The sequence below is a fragment of the Crocodylus siamensis genome, chromosome 1, assembly GCF_052110815.1.
Source record: "Crocodylus siamensis isolate JL-2025a chromosome 1, ASM5211081v1, whole genome shotgun sequence".
In the NCBI taxonomy this organism is placed as follows: domain Eukaryota; kingdom Metazoa; phylum Chordata; order Crocodylia; family Crocodylidae; genus Crocodylus; species Crocodylus siamensis.
This window is the reverse complement of record NC_143395.1, coordinates 166,542,330-166,555,241: the sequence shown is the minus strand read 5'-3', so window position 1 is coordinate 166,555,241 and position 12,912 is coordinate 166,542,330. Positions and strand designations below refer to the sequence as shown.

Genomic DNA, 12,912 nt, shown 5'->3' with positions numbered 1-12,912 from the left:
TCCTGTTGAACAGTTACAATATGGATCTTTTAGCAGAAATCACTTGCATTCAGCTCTGATCCTAAATGTTTTACTTAGCTGCAAATCTCAGCAAGCGAATCAGGCTTGGTTAATTCAAAGATCCACCACTTTTGGCTATTGGCTAATGATGGAAATACCTGATTTTCAGGACTGCAAGAGTGTTGGATGTCTTGAAATAATTTGAAGCAAAAAACACATCATTTTATAAATAATTTGAGAGTTTATTTGGCTATATTCTGCCATATCGTTTCCTGCAGCACATAGTGTTTTTCCAAGTAGTATCTTATCAAAACATTGATCAGTCCTGCATACTGTGGAGATCCGACAATTTTAAAGCCCTGAAGTATTGTGGTATACGCTGCGGCTTTGCTTAAAAAGCTGTGTCAAATTTTTAAGGTAAGCTCTTGAATATATATATAAAGTTAGATGGATAGATCTATTTATCTGTCTGTCTCTCTCTCTCTCTCTCTCCACTCTCTTTTCCTCTCTAGATATATATGCCTTAGTCTGTCTGTCCGTAATGCTTTATTCACACTCTGATTGGCTGTCTGAAACAACCAATCAGAGTGTTCCAAAGGCGTTTTGGACAGGAGGTGGTAGTGCTCTGCCGCCGTGATGGCAGGGACACACAGGACGGAGCTTCCTGGAGGAGGTGGGCACAGAGTGGGGGGGGTGATGCCAGCTGCAGGGCGCAAAGACGGAACGGGCGGGGGGAGGAGGGGAGACAGATGAGATCAGTGCTGCTGGCCTTGCCCCCCCATCCCTGTAGGCAGCGGCAGTGGAGTGGTGGGGGTGGAGGCGGGGCAGAGTCAGCAACCAGCAGTGCCCTGGAGGTGGCAGCTCCCTGAAGGCTCTGTCCCTTCTCTCACCCCGGTCATTCTTGATGGGCATACACACACACACACACATTGGTTTAGAGATATTTATATCTATAAACCAATGGTAGACAAAACAATAGACGGAGCATTAGAACAATCATGAAGACAAACAGATGAACCTCAATACCTACTGAGAGCGAAGATTTATATACATTTCATAGCTTAGATTTGTTTCTTGATTTTAGATCTACAATAGCAAATTTAAAACATGGTCTTGATCATTTTAAAGAACTGCTTTTGAAATTATAGAGTCTAATAATATTTATTTGTGTGGGTATGTACTTCTTTTAGAAGGTGGTGGTTTTGGTTTAGTTTAGACTATGTGAAATCAGAGAGTCCCAGAGAAATTTGACGTCTTCTTCTAAAGGTATGGAAGGTTAGTGTTCTGAAAGGTCTGATTCTTGATTTATCTGAATGCACAAGAAATTCCCAGGCTCCCATCTGTTTGCTAAGAGACAGCTAGAAACGATTGACTCCACATTGCAAAAGCTGTGTTTTGGCAACCATCTCAAAGGCAGACAGTCTAGTGAATAAACATTAAATTTGTGCTCAAATAACATTTTCTTCTGCCTGTCTGTTGGGCCCTTCATTAGTGTGTCAGTAAAGCAGAGATCAAATAAAATCTTCTGTAGGAGCTCTAGCAGTGTCCATTTACGCAAACCACTTGGTGCTCTTTTGTGAAGCAGTAGTTTAGTGCTTATTTCATTTCCTTAAGCAGGAAAGGTGAGAGTATACTGTAGATGCTGCACAAAAGGAAAATAAAAACAAAAAACAAACAAAAGCAAATCCCCCCCCATGCCTTCCATTCACTGCTTTTTGAAGGTTTGGAAACTGTTTTCTTAGAGATCCCTTGGAAAAACAAGTGATTAGGGTACTTGACATAGTAGTTATCTTAACTAAGCAGCAGCCTCCCAGGTTGAAGTTTGAAGTCTTCATTTGATAGAGATGTCTGAGAGATACAAGTGTCATCAAACTTGCTTATAGCTGACAATTTTTAGCATTCTACCTTTTACAGCCACAAAGAGGGATAGCACCAAAAATTACTCCTGAGCTTTGCAGGGTATATATTTTTTTATGGTTATAGCAGTACTGATTTTTAATTTTCCTGAAGCTTAAAGACAAACAAATGTGCAGTACCTTTTAAAAAACATTATGCTTGACACATTATTTTAAAAATAAATTAAAACAGGAAGGCATTGCTGTTGCCTGAAATAGTTATGATATAACCCAAGAATAATAATTTGTACTGGTTGTATTTATTTGATACAGTGGCAGTTATATTTTATGGAGTATCGTTACCTAAATCTTTCCAAATATGAGGGGAAAATACCATTTTCTCAATATCTGCATGACTAGTAACACTATGAGCACAAAGGTGCTATTTAGATAGGATCCTGAATGCGATCACACTTTTAATACAACAAGATGCTGCTGTTCATTAAACATTAACATATAGAGTGCTATAATTACTGTTTGCATCATTTTTTTTATATATACAGATAAAGTGCATTTCATATATATAAATATATATATATAAAATATAGCTTTGCCTCCTGGTCACTTGTAAAACAGCCCAGTCTGACATTTTACATGTGCATGCTTAAATAAGATTCATATTTGTTATAGTTCATAGTGGAAAACTTACACCTGCAGTAAAGGAATGTATATGAGAGTATCTAACTGTGTGTAAATATGTTTGTACAGCTGCATTTTAATGTAATTCATTACAGGTCTCTGTTTACAGATTAATGCTGTGCTTCTCAATGTAAAACCGAACTATTAACCTTTTCTTCAAAACATTAGTTATCAAGGCAAGCAATAGCTATTTTTTTAATAACTCTGCATCATAAAATCTTCTTTGCTTTGGACAAGATGCATTCATATTAGCATTTAAAAATTACCTCATATCAATAATGTTTAGTCTTACCTTCTGTTTTCTTTGCTTTATTTATTAATCCATTTTTGTAGAGTCCACATTATTCATAAAGGAACATATTAAATAAGAATTATTGGCTTGTCATAAGGCTTTCCTTCAAGAATTACTTTGTTTTTTTATTTTGATAGTGTAAATATTGGCTCTCAAGCCCATACATGTATAGGGGAATTTTATTACTTTGTTAGTTTTGCAAGATTTTGAGTGACCTAAGCCTTTTATGGTTAGTGCTGGGCCAACTTAGAATTATTTCAAATGTGGTGTTGATCTATCAATTTGAAGATGTTGTTACTTTACAATTAGGGCTGCCAGGCTCTGGAATGGGCTCCCAAGTGAGGTGGTGCTCTCTCCTACCTTGGGGGTCTTCAAGAGGAGGCTGGACAGATATTTGGCTGGGGTGATATGACCGTGGCACCCGTTCTTGCCCGGGGCAGGGGGTTGGACATGATGATCTGTTTAGGTCCCTTCTGACCCTAAGTACTATGTCAAAAAATGTTTTGGCCCCTTTAGGTCTTTGTTGGTGACTAACTTAACCAATATTATGTGTTTTTTTTCACCTTGTAAATAAGTAGAGGGTAATAATTTAAGCAGCAAAACACTAACAAACTGTTATCAGTGGGCCCAACCTTTTCACCCCGCAGGCCAAATTCATAGGGCCAGGTCCATTTGTGGGCCATATTTGGTTGGTGGGCTCAATATGGAGCACATGGCTGATGCAGTGGGGGCCAAACCCAATGCAGGGGGAGGGAAGAAGAGCAGCCTGATCCTTATCTGGGGCAGAAGGCAGAGGTGGCCCCAGTCTAGATGCACAGGATGGACCTGGCTCTGATCCTGCAGCGCAGCAATGGACTGGGCAGGGCTGGATCCAACCATGCAGAGCTTCCACTATTCCTCTGCCACCAAATTTCCAAACCCTTGGGGATCCTCACAGGCTGTGATACCACAGCTCTGCGCTCCAGGAGCTGAGCACTCCTGAATTCTGATTAGGCTAGACAGTTGTGCAGCCTAGGTGTGATAAAAACAAGGTCTTGAAGAACTACTGCTGCATAAAACAGTGCCGTGTTTTCTGAAACTGTTCATTAAAACACAACAGGATTTTCATAATTGAAATGGTTTAAAACACATGGTAAATTACCCAAGAAGGAGGTATCCAGCCACTGACAGATGGATAGAGGAGATGTGTTGCGGTGATCGAAGGCAGCTACATGGCAACTTTGACTGGAAGAGACGCAAAAAGAGGCAGAGAGCTATTGGGGATTCCTCCTTGTATAGACTAGTGACTTCAGTGTAGCAAGGTCCATAGGTGCAGGAGCAGGCCAAAGCATGACTGGTCTTATCAGCACGTTTGCATAAAAGGAGAGCCTAGTCAAACGTTATCCTACAGGTAAGCCAAAGTCTGAAAATGATCACTGTAAGTGCTTCGGCATTGCTGCAAAACTAGGCTATGTTTTATTTTAGCACTATATACCTACAGTTTTCTTCTAAAATTTGCTAATTCCATTCCAGGAACTACACCACCAGTTTTCAATTTTACATAGCCATTTAGCATCCTATGAAAAAATGTGCCTGTAGATTTTTTTTAACTCTTATTTTAAATGAATAATTTGCATTGGAGAGAGATCAGGGTTCAGCAGCCAGTGTCCCAAGAGTCATATCTGGCCTGCAAAGAGTAGGAGCTCTGCTTGTGCCGCACTGCAATTGGGCAGCACAGACTGTGGCAAAGGGGGATTCTCTTTGCACTGTGCTGCAGGTGGGCAGCTGGGAGAGACACCAGCAGAGGTCTCTGGGTCCTGGTGCCTCCCCATTTTTACCTGAGCTGGGTCATTTTGGCCCCTGTCAGAAAACAATGCCAACCCGTAAGATAGATTATACCAAATATCAGACTTTATAAGTCTTAAAGACTCAGTCTTTATAAGTTAAAAGGATTCTTTCTCAAAATGGTGTATGATGCTGCAGTTTGCTAGAACGATACAGCTGTCTTCAAAGATAGTTATATCGAAAGAGATGCGTTCAAAGGTTGAGTGAAATAAAAAAATGAATACTATAGAAGACATTACTCGATTCATCAACATTATTTAATGAATGAAGTGTATTAGTTCATGTGCCCCTAGATACTTAAACTTGCAACATTCTGTCAATTGTGACTTTAAATATGTGGATTGTTACTGAAACTGCTGGAAATAACAAGATTGTTTGATCAAAAACAGAAACAGAGGCATGTGTAGTTGCAGAAGCATTTTGCAGCATCTTTCTGGCTTCTTTGTGTGTGTACCAACATCTAAGCAATTGTTACGGTAGAAATCATCTACTCTTCATTTTATGCACTCCGGTCCTTCATGATTCCAACCCCAGTTTTTTCCCTTCTACCTCAGACTTAACCATGCTGTCATCCTGGTCTGTCTCCTCCTTTTTTATCCCCCATCTATTTTAGATCAAGCTGTACCACCCTATCATCCAGCTTTTAAACATTTCTATCTGTGAAACTATGCCAACATGTCCATATTAAGCTGTATGTGATAAGGTTTTGGAGGTAAAGAGGCCCACAGTGGAGATGAATTTGGGTAGAGGGCACAGGACTGTGGAAGAGGTACATGAAAATTCAGGGGCTATAGGAATTGCTGCTCCGTGGGGAGCTAGTAAATGGGCTTTGATTGTGGAGGAGGCTTGAAGTACTTGGGATTGTTCTATAGGGTTTCTTTAAAAAAAAAATAATAATAATTGGCCTACTACTACATCTGCAAGAGCTGCTGCCTATCCAGTCAGCCCCCAGCCTGTACCAATGCATTGGATTGTTTCCATCCTAAGTGCAGGACTTTGCACTTATCCTTATTGAACCTCATAAGATTTCTTTTGGTCCAGTCCTTCCCTTTTCTAGATCTCTCTTAATCCCTAGCCCTATCCTCAAGCATATCTATTACTCCTCCCAAGTGTCACCTGCATGTACCTGTATTTTCATGTACCTCTTCCACAGTCCTGTCTCCTCTACCCAAATTCATCATCTCCACTGTGGGCCTCTTCACCTCCAAAACCTTGCCACATACAGTTTAATATGAGCATGATGATGTAGTTTCATGGATAGAAATATTTAAAATGGATATCCTTTACAACCTGCAGCTAGACTTCCAGCTTCTCCCCATTACTTCCACATCCAGCACTTAAGACATGTGCTTTTTGCTTTCACATCAATACATCAAGCTAAAGAAGTACAGGTTGAATGAGGGGCCTGTAAGATAGATAGAAAACTGGCTGGATCATTGGGCTCAAATGTAGTTAGTAATCAATGGCTTGATATTTGGTTGGTAGCCAGTATCAAATGGAGTGCTCCAGGGGTCAGTCCTGGGGCCAGTTTTGTTCAATATCTTCATCAATGACCTGGAAGATGGGATAGAATACACCCTCAGCAAGTTTTCAGATGATACCAAGTTGCAGGGAGTAGTAGATACCCTGGAGGATAGGGCTAGAGGTTCAAAGAGACCTAGAAAACTTGGAGGATTGGACCAAAAGAAATCTCATGAGGTTCAATAAAGACAAGCGTCAAGTTCTGTACTTAGGATGGAAACAATCCAATGCACTGGTACAGGCTGGGGACCAAGTGAATAAGCAGCAGCTCTGAAGAAAAGGACCTGGTGGTTGCAGTGGACCAAAAGCTGAATATGAGACAACAGTGTGCCCTTGTTGCAGAGAAAGCTACCAACATACTGGGCTGCATTAGTAGGAGCGTTACCAGCACATCATGGGAAGTGATTATTCCCCTTTGTTCTGTACTAATGAGACCAAATCTGAAGTACTGTGCCGAGTAAAGCTTTAGGGCTGTGTAAAGCTTTGGGTGCTGATTTGATTTGGAGGAGATTCAGCCTGATTCAGTGGCCTAATCTCCAAATGCAAATCGAAACAGGAGATCAATTAAAAGGTCCAAATCGATTTGAAGCGCTCCGAATCTTTCAGAGAGCTTCGAAGATTTGGATAGTCTCCGGTGGCTGTAGTAGGGAGCTACATAAAATAAATAAATAACTTTTCATAAAATAAAATAATTTCAGTTTACCAAGTTGTGGTGTTATTTTGAGCAGTACATACAATGTTGGAGTGTTTAAGAGGTTAAATCATACTTGGAGTTTTATATATCCAAGATATTAAAGTAATATCCAAATACTAATTAATGTCTCTTTACCCTATGAGGTTAATAACAAATATACATGGAATGCAATTACTGGAGCATCTCTGTTGGTAGCAATATTTACACAATTTAAGACAGGAAGTATGGCATAATACTATATTCATTTGAAACCACAGGACAGGCAGAGCTCAGAATTGATTTGTATGGTTAGAATTTCATTCTTAGCCAGATCATTGTGGCTAACCCGTTGCTTTTATGATAAGTGATATGGAATCTTTTAATGACCTTAAGCAGGAACTGTCTTTTTTTTATAAATAGCATGTAGCTTTTGCAAAAATAACTGACAAAGTAACTTTCTGTGACTTTGTTTTAACTTTCTGATGTTCCTCTTTTGTGATAATTGAGCATAATCTTGTGTCACTTAATGCATTATTGCAACAAGGTATTTTAAAAAAAAGTTATGTTGACTGTTAATTGATGCATACATGTTTGAAAGACCAATCCAGCACAACTCAATTAGTTTTTTTGTTTGGCACTATAAAAACCATAATCAAATACATGAAGCATAAGTTACCAAATCTAGATCTTTTGAGGCACTGCAACATATTCTTATAGAGGAAACTAGGCATGTTATGTTATACAACCCTCACTCCATAGTTAACTTGTTTACAGCATATACTTAACAGTGCTAGTTCTGTAAGATTATGCTTATTTCAAAAAGAGAAGTGTCCAGAAATACCATGATACCAAGCATATCAGAAATTTATAGTTGCTGTCAAGCATTTTAAAAGAGGAAACAATATAGAGGAGCCTATGTCCTTACCAGACAAATGTTAAAACAGGGAACTAGACTAAAGGTTATGCAAAGTTTTAGTTAAGCTGCCTGGCCTGTAATATAACTCACATTATGGCATTATGGGAGTTAACTTATGATTAGTAAAGCCTTATCTCGTTAAACATGCAAGCTACAAAAGATTAATTGATAATCATATTTCAGCCTCTGTTGAGTATACAACTTCCAGTGTGGTTTAGATCATCCATTTTTGAAGTAGGCACTTGATACCTAATGGAATAACTGTGTTTGAGAATTTGTGGCAGAGCAGCATTGAAGGTGCTTCACCGGAGAAGAACCAGTTAATAGGGCCACTGAATTTAACTCTTTTTAGAAGCTAATATGGGGTCTGTAGGCTAAGGGAGAAGACAGCTGGAACCTGGAAATTCTATAGTAGAAGTTCACGGCCAAGAAAGGTGAGTCAGGCTGTTTGTTTGTAAAGGGAGGCTGCTTCTTGATAAAGGTAGAGAATTCCCTGATCACAGGTAAAGGAAATGAGAAGAGTGGCATAGCATGAACACTTGGAAGGCTGATGAGGCCATATCAAGGGGAATCATGGCCAGGAATTTATTTTCCTAAGTTTGATAATTCGCATATCTTTTTTTTAAAGTATGTGGGGGGAAATTCCTCTGCAAAGCTTATGCTGTTTTGCTGTACTGGCACAATTTGGCTTTCAAGAGTGTTACTAGAAACAATCATTTGGACACTTGGGCTAGGGACAGAAGTTACACACAAACCAGTTTTAGTGATCAGAAATGGGGTTTAAACCTGTAACAGAACAGAAGTTCAGTGCACATAAACCACTTTCAAAATGGTGAAAACTAGTTTAATATAAACCTGGTTGAGTGTAGCATCAGACTTGGGTCAAACCAGTTTATGGAACTTCTATCCCAGACCCCTTCCTGGCTCAAGTTAAATCAGAGTCCCCCAGAATCCCAATATGCTTTGCAGACCTGGGCTGGGATGTCCTGTCTGCATGAGCAGAGCAGGATTAGCCCTGGCCCTCTGCTTTCTAGCTGGATCAGGGAGGCCCGGCTGACAAGAGGGTGGGTGTGCTGGGAACACAGTCCGCTCTGCCTGATGCGGGTAGAAAGGGTTGCAATTTGTGAAAAACTGGGAAGAGGAACTAGGATGAAAAAGGACGATATTTTTGTACCCTCATTTCCACGATCTCAGGAGTAAGCGAACATACCACTCTTTAAAAAGACATTCGTTGCTTATTGAGGTAGAACTTGCTTTTCTTACCCTGGGTCACAGAAGGGCAAACATGCCAAAAACCTCTTTTGAATAAGAAGCATCATAACCTGGCCTTGGCCTTGTCTCTGGAAGAGCAGAAGTCTGTTATAATTGAATTCAATCACTTTTGAATTTAATCCGTTGAATTTCAAATGTTGCTAAGCCTGTGGATCTGAGTACAGGCATACCTTGGAGATATTGCAGGTTCGGTTCCAGACCACCGCAATAAAATGAATATCGCAATAAAGCGAGTCACACAAATTTTTTGGTTTCCCAGTGCATATAAAAGTTATGTTTACACTATATTGTAGTCTAAGTGTGCAATAGCATTATTTCTAAAAAAAAACACAATGTACATACCTTAATTAAAAATACTTTATTGCTAAAAAATGCTAACCATCATCTGAGCCTTCAGTGAGTCGTAATCTTTTTGCTGGTGAAGGGTCTTGCCTCGATGTTGATGGCTGCTGACTGATCAGGGTGGTGGTTGCTGAAGGTTGGGGTGGCTGTGGCAATTTCTTAAAATAAGACAACAATGAAGTTTGCCGCATCGGTTGACTCTTCCTTTCACAAAAGATTTCTCTGTAGCATGCGATGCTGTTTGATAGCATTTTACCCACAGTAGAACTACTTTCAAAATTGGAGTCAATCCTCTCAAACCCTGCCGCTGCTTCGTCAACTAAGTTCATGTCATATTCTAAATCCTTTGTTGTCATTTCAACGACGTTCACAGCATCTTCACCAGGAGTAGATTCCATCTCAAGAAACCACTTTCTTTGCTCATCCATAAGAAGCAACTCCTCATCCGTTAAAGTTTTATCATGAGACTGCAGCAATTCAGTCACATCTTCAGGCTCCGCTTCTAATTCTAGTTCTCTTGCTATTTCCATCACATCTGCAGTTACTTCCTCCACTGAAGTCTTGAACCCCTCAAAGTCATCCATGAGGGTTGGAATCAACTTCTTCCAAACTCCTGTTAATGTTGATATTTTGACCTCCTCCCATGAATCACAAATGTTCTTAATGGCATCTAGAATGGTGAATCCTTTCCAGAAGGTTTTCAATTTACTTTGCCCAGATCCATCAGAGGAATCACTATCTATGGCAGCTGTAGCCTTATGAAATGTATTTCTTAAATAATAAGACTTGAAAGTCGAAATTACTCCTTGATCCATGGGCTGCAGAATGGATGTTGTGTTAGCAGGCATGAAAACAACATTAATCTCCTTGTACATCTCCATCAGCGCTCTTGGGTGACCAGGTGCATTGTCAATGAGCAGTAATATTTTGAAAGGAATCTTTTTTTCTGAGCAGTAGGTCTCAACAGCGGGCTTAAAATATTCAATAAACCATGTTGTAAACAGTTGTGTTGTCATCCAGGCTTTGTTGTTCCATTTATAGAGCACAGGCAGAGTAGATTTAGCATAATTCTTAAGGGCCCTAGGATTTTCGGAATGGTAAATGAGCATTGGCTTCAACTTAAAGTCACCAGCTGCATTGGCCCCTAACAAGAGAGTCAGCCTGCCTTTGAAGCTTTGAAGCCAGGCATTGACTTCTCCTCTATAGCTATGGAAGTCCTAGATGGCATCTTCTTCCAATATAAGGCTGTTTTGTCTACATTGAAAATCTGTTGTTTAGTGTAGCCACCTTCATCAATTATCTTAGCTAGATCTTCTGGATAACTTGCTGCAGCTTCTACATCAGCACTTGCTGCTTCACCTTGCACTTTTATGTTATGGAGATGGCTTCTTTCCTCAAACCTCATGAGCCAACCTCTGCTAGCTTCAAACTTTTCTTCTGCAGCTTCCTCGCCTCTCTCAGCCTTCATAGAATTGAAGAGAGTTAGGGCCTTGCTCTGGATTAGGCTTTGGCTTAAGGGAATGTTGTGGCTGGTTTGATCTTCTATCCAGACCACTAAAACTTTCTCCATATCAGCAATAAGGCTGTTTTGCTTTCTTATTATTCGTGTGTTCACTGGAGTAGAACTTTTAATTTCCTTCAAGAATTTTTCCTTTGCATTCACAACTTGGCTAACTGTTTGGCGCAAGAGGCCTAGCTTTCGGCCTGTCTCGGCTTTCAACATGCCTTCCTCACTAAGCTTAATCATTTCTAGCTTTTGATTTAAAGTGAGAGATGTGTGACTCTTCCTTTCACTTGAGCACTTAGAGGCCACTGTAGGGTTATTAATTGGCCTAATTTCAATATTGTTGTATCTCAAAGAATAGGGAGGCCCGATGAGAGGGAGAGAGACGGGGGAATGGCCGGTCGGTGGAGCAGTCGGAACACACACAACATTTGTCGATTAAGTTCACCGTCTTATATGGGCGCAGTTTGTGGCGCCCCAAAACAATTACAGTAGTAACATCAAAGATCACAGATCACCATAACAAATATAATAATAATGAAAAAGTTTGAAATATTGCGAGAATTACCAAAACGTGACGCAGAGACATGAAGTGAGCAAATGCTGTTGGAAAAATGGCGCCTTTGGAAAAATGGCACCAATAGACTTGCTCGATGCAGGGTTGCCACAAACCTTCAATTTGTAAAAAACGCAATATCTGCGAAGTGCAATAAAGCGAAGTGCAATAAAACAAGGTATGCCTGTAGTGATTGATCATCATATCTTTGGTCCCTCAAGTACAGACCCCACTTCTGAAGGACCAGAAGCTTCCAGAGACCCAAGTTGTTTAGACTTATTCGCCTAAAGCAGGGGTGGGTAATTATTTGGGCCTGTGTTCCACAGAGGGAGTTTTGGGGAGCTGCCGTGGGCCAGGTCAGCACCCCCCCCAACACCACACAACAGCTCACCAGCCCTCCCTGCATGGTATGGAGCTGTGGGCAGGGGGGGAGTTGGCATGGGTGCAAGCAGGTGGCAGCTTTAGCAGGGTCAGCTCAGCCGGAGCCCCTGCTGCCACCGCCCCCACCTTTGGGCCCCCATTGTATCCTGCTGCTGCCCAGCTTTGGCATTGATGGCCTGGGCATGGAGGCATCAGTGGCCAGCCAGAAGCTACTGCTGGATATCAGGAAAAAGCAGGAACTGGCAACGTGCATGGCCACCTCCTCCTCACTGCAGCTGGGGGCCTTCTCGCTGCGGCTCCCATGCCGGGGCTGCATTGCAGCTCCTCCCTGGTCCCACCACTGCCCCACCAGGTGTGGGGGTCCAGAGTGGCCCAGAGGCGGTGCTGGTGGCAGGAGGAGTCACAGGGGGCACGGGCTCTGGGTGGCCACAGCAAAAAGGGTTCCTGTAGTGGTGAGGGGGGCTGGCCACGGCTTCCAACAGGTCTTGTTTTTTTCTGGCTCTCAAGAGCAGCTCCTGCCTGGCTCATTGTGGGCAGGCCACATTTCTCTCTCTCCCCATTCCCCACCTAAAGTATCCTGCAGGTTACAGCATGCCCCAGTCCACAATGTCTTGGCCCCATGCACAGCTTACACCAGCTCCTGCTCCATGTGCCAGAAGCAGCACTGGGCAGGTGCCAGCATCAGCTGTGGATGCTGCTGGCAGGTTCCTGCTGGGGATCAAGGTCCTCAGGTGATGCTGCTGCATCAGTGCATCACCTGAGATCCCCAGTGGGAACCTGCCAGCAAGGTCCATAGCTGATGCTGGCACCTGCCTGGTGCTGCTTCCAGCACATGGGACAAGAACTGGGACCTGGTGTAAGCTGCAGGTGGGGCTGGGATGTGCCTGCCAGCCAAACTCAAAACAGCAGCCAAAGCCACCAGCTCCCTGCAGGCCAGGTCCCATGACTTTGGAGCCACCTGCCCACAGGCCAGATACGGATCCGGCCCACCAACTGATTGTATTTTGCTCACTCTGTCCTAAAGGCTAAGTACAGACATACAAAAAGCCTAAGCCTGAATCGATTCAATCTTTGCAGGTTAGTCTAAGCCAGGGGTT

General features: G+C 41.9%; 1 protein-coding gene across 3 annotated transcripts in view; it reads left to right on the top strand.

Annotated features, from left to right (window-relative positions):
• Positions 1 to 12,912, top strand: part of DISP1 (dispatched RND transporter family member 1) — a 187,279-nt gene that overhangs the window by 94,321 nt on the left and 80,046 nt on the right. The gene's annotated exons all lie outside the window — the stretch shown is intronic.